Source organism: Chelonia mydas, chromosome 10, assembly GCF_015237465.2.
Source record: "Chelonia mydas isolate rCheMyd1 chromosome 10, rCheMyd1.pri.v2, whole genome shotgun sequence".
Taxonomy (NCBI): domain Eukaryota; kingdom Metazoa; phylum Chordata; order Testudines; family Cheloniidae; genus Chelonia; species Chelonia mydas.
In genome coordinates this window covers 44,353,949-44,358,060 of record NC_051250.2, presented here as the reverse complement: position 1 = coordinate 44,358,060, position 4,112 = coordinate 44,353,949, and the positions used below count along the sequence as shown (strand labels likewise).

The following is a 4,112-nucleotide window of genomic DNA, read 5'->3' as shown; positions in this document are numbered from 1 at the left end:
AGGAGCAGTTCAACCATAGGCTGAGCAAGTGCAGAATGGTGGTAGAATGTGCCTTTGGACGTTTAAAGGGGCGTTGGCGCAGTTTACTCACTAGGCTAGACCTCAGCAAAAGCAATATTCCCATTGTTTTTGCTGCTTGCTGTGTACTCCATAATATCTGTGAAAGTAAGGGGGGAAAGTTTCTGGCAGGGTGGGGAGTTGAGGCAGATTGCCTGGCAGCCCATTTTGAGCAGCCAGATACCAGGGCCAAAAGAAGAGCACATCAAGGTGCACTGGGTCTCAGAGAGGCTTTGAAAACTAGTTTAATGAATGATCCAACAGTGATGTGACAGTTCTGTGTGTAGTTCCTTACCAAGCCACCCCCTTTTTTTTGCATGTACTGCCCTGTAAATTAAACCCCCACCAACCACAGTGTGCACAGAGAATAAAGAGCCTCTTGTCTTCAATTCATGCATTTTCATTATGCTAACAAACACTGAACAGAGACAGCAATGAATAGCAAAGATAACCCGGGTCTAAGGGCCTGATAAAACAGGGGGGAGGGGCAAGGACACGTAGCTTACTACAATTGCACTATCTAGCAATCAAAGCTGTGGGAATGAGAGCCTTCTGCTCCATGAACCATCCCCTGGAGTTGAGTTCAAGGGATAACAATACTCTTTCCCCCCCCCCCCCCGCCCACTCCCCAGCATTCTAGGATGTCTGGGAGAGGAGGATATGGAAGTTGGTGAGGAGGGCAGCTGGTTCATCATTGGGTGCAGCGGGATTCTAAGGTCTAGCTGCCTTTCCTGCACCTCAACCAGATGCCTCAACATGTCCGTTTGCTCCCCCATAAGCTGCAACATCTCCTCTTGTGTGTTACACTCTTGATCTCTGTATGCTTTCCTGCCCTCTTGGTCAGTGTGCATGCTCTCCGACAGTGTAAGCATTCAGCTGGGCCCGGTCAGTCTCGGAGGAATGCATCAAATCACAGAACATGTCTTCTCTTGTCTGCTTTTTTTCACTTTCTAATCTGGGACAGCCTTTGTGCTGGTGTGGTGAACACCCACAGACAAGGTTGAAGCTGCAAGGAAAAACATACATTGTTGAAAACAGAAGGTTAACTCTTGCAATGAGTGAAATACTTCAGCAGTAGATACATTCCCTGAGGTACATGGTCACATTTTGTCTTTTAAAAGAAGTGCCTATCAGTAAGGTACAAACACATGGCAGAATGCTGGGCAGCAGATTTCGGTTTGCAGGCAGGCATGTAAACACACAAGAAAGGGTAGGTGATGTCAGGGCATACCCAGGGACATTTTTTAGTGCGGAAACTCTTGGCACATAAACAGACTTTTCCAGGGAGCACCCTTTGCGTAGCTGGTCTGGCCGCCACTGTATCCCAATTGTTTACCTTAGCTTAAACACAATTGCATTTAACCACTGTAGAGTGATTATAAGTGTGCACTCACCAGAGGTGCCTGCCCCACCCTCAGAGTCCCGCAACTGTAGTTTCTGGGAGGGGATTGCCTCCAGAGTTAGGAAAAGATCCTGGCTGTCAGGGAGAATGGATCCTCCATTCGCCTGCTGTGCATTCTCCTCCTCTTCCTTATCAACAATGTCCTCCTTGTTATTGCCCATGGCTGCCTGGGGCCCCTGGGAGGTATCCACGGAGAGTGTTGGGGTCCTGGTGGGGTCCGTGCCTAGAATTGCATGCAGCTGCTCATCGAAGCAGCATGTCTGTGTCCAGTGGAGTAGCTAGGGCAGGAGCGGGGCAGCGGCCACTCCCACACTGAGCACAAGTGGCACCTTGTCAATGTTTGGCGCCTTTTAAATTTTCCTCTGAGGGAACAGGGGGAGTGATCCACAAAAAACGTGCCACCCGCTGCAGCGCTCCGGGTCTTCGGCGGCGGGACCTTCAAAGTGCTGAAGACACCTGGAGCGAGTGAGGGCCGGCCGCCGGAGCGCCGCCAGGTGAGTAAAAGCGCTGCAGCGGATGGCGCCTTTTTTTTTTGGATTGCTCCCCCTGTTCCCTCCCCCTGGCTACGCGGCTGCCTGTGTCTCAGAACCAGAGTGACTGTTCACTTCCTTTGTCTTCTAGTAGGCTGGCCGGAGCACCTTTACTTTTACACGGCACTGCTGTGAGTCCCTGGTGTAGCCTTTGTCCCCCATGCCCTGTGCAATTTTGGCATAGGTGTCAGTGTTTCTTCTGCTGGTTTGGAGCTCTGCCTGCACAGACTCTTCTCCCCACATAACAATCAGATCCAGTGTCTCCTGTATGCTCCACGCTGGAGCACATTTGCGGCCTTCGGCAGGCATGGTCAGCTGTGCTGGTGAGCTCTCCATGCTGATCAAACAGGAAATAAAATTCAAAAGTTCCCAGGGCTTTCCCTGTGTACCTGGCTGAAGTGCAGTGGAGTTGAAAGTGCTGTCCAGAGCAGTCACAGTGGAGCACTCTAGGACACTTCCCAGAGGCCAAATCTGTCAAATGACAGAGTTGTGTCTACGCTACCCCTATTTCGACCTGGGAAGGTCAACTTTAGCACTACTCCTCTCACCAAAGCGGAGTACAGGCAGTGATGAGCTGCCAAAATCTTAACAACGGGTTCCCTCCTCACCCCACGAGGGGGTCATTGCCCACCCCTGCCCCCCGGGACTCCTGCCCCATCCAACCCCCCCGTGTTCCTTGACACCCCCCCAGGACCCCTGTCCCATCCTCCCCCCTCCCCTGTTTCCTGACTGCCCCCAGAACCGGGCAGGAGGGTCTCGTGGGCCACCGTAGTGGGTGCCCACCCCACCCCTAAGAGCCAGAGGCACCTGCCAGGGGGCGAGGTGGGGAGTCCCGGCAGTGCTTACCTGGGGCAGCTCTCAGGAAGCATCCGGCAGGTCCCTCTGGCTCCTAGGGGCGGGGGAGTGTAGCTAGGGGGGGAGCGGCCGCTCCCTCCACTGATCACATCAAAAGTGGTGCCTTAGGCACTGACTCCCTGGGTGCTCCAGGGCTGCAGAGCACGCACCGGCAGCTCCCCGCCCTGCCCCAGCTCACCTCACCTCCACTCCACCTCCTCCCCTAAATGCACCGCCCTGCTCTGCTTCTCCGTGCCCCCTCCCCCGGCTTCCTGCGAATCAGCTGTTCGGTGGGAAGCGGGGGAGGACTGAGAAGCAGGCTGCGGCTTCCCGCTCAAGCTGAGGGTGGCGGAGGTGAGCTGGGGCGGGAGTCGGTTCCAGTGCATGTTTCCCCCCCACCCCCCGGTTACCTGCTGCGGCGTGGGCCGCCCTCTTCGCGCCCTCCCCTGTCCGAGCTCACCTCAGCTCTGCCTCCCTGGGCCTGAGCAGAAAGCCGCCGCTTGCTTCTCAGCCTGCCCCGGCTTCCTGCACGAACAGCTGATTCGTGGGAAGCCTGGGGGGGGCAGAGAAGCAGAGCGGGGCGGTGTGTTCAGGGGAGGAGGCGGAGGCGAGGTGAGCTGGGGCTGGGGGAGGGGCAGGGAGCTGCCAATGGGTGCTCTGCACCCACCAAATTTTCCTCTTGGGTGCTCCAGGGCTGGAGCACCCGTGAAGTCGGCGCCTAAGGCGCCACTTTTGGCTGGTTAAATTTAAAAGCCCTTTTAGAACCGGTTGTCCCTCACGGAACAACCGGTTCTAAAAGGGCTTCTAAATTTAACAACCAGTTCTAGCGAACCGGTGCAAACCGGCTCCAGCTCACCACTGAGTACAGGCGTTGATTTTTCAAGCTCTTTAGGTTGGTGGAAAGGGCTCAGTAGTATAGACACACACATTATAAATTTGACCTAACATGGCATATGTCGATCTAATGCCGTAGTGTAGACCAGGTCTTGCTTCCTGAGGCTTGGTTCCTAGAGCATATCCAATAAATGCATTCACTATCTCCTTTTGTGCAGCAGCTCCTCCTCACTTTGCTTAGGAATGAAGCTTTCCTGTCAGTGCATCCCCCACTAGTCTGTTTTTCCTCAGTTCCCATGTCTGTGTCCTGCTCCGTCGGGGCATTCTGAAAACTTCTAGTCTGATATTTTCCAGGCATTCTACATCCCTGACTCCAGCAAGCAATGCTGTCAATAGAGCAGTGGGGTTGGGGGTGGGGGGAATCCGGATCGATGTGCTAATGTTGTGCAGTTCTA

At 54.4% G+C, this 4,112-nt stretch overlaps 1 long non-coding RNA gene across 1 annotated transcript; it reads right to left on the bottom strand.

The window, feature by feature from the left end:
- Positions 1-441: 441 nt before the first annotated feature.
- Positions 442-3,372, bottom strand: LOC119567231. Its single transcript, XR_005227152.2, has 2 exons — positions 3,234-3,372; positions 442-1,063 (listed from the first exon to the last, which is right to left on the bottom strand). It is a non-coding gene; the product is annotated as an uncharacterized LOC119567231 (long non-coding RNA).
- Between the last annotated feature and the right edge of the window lie 740 nt (positions 3,373-4,112).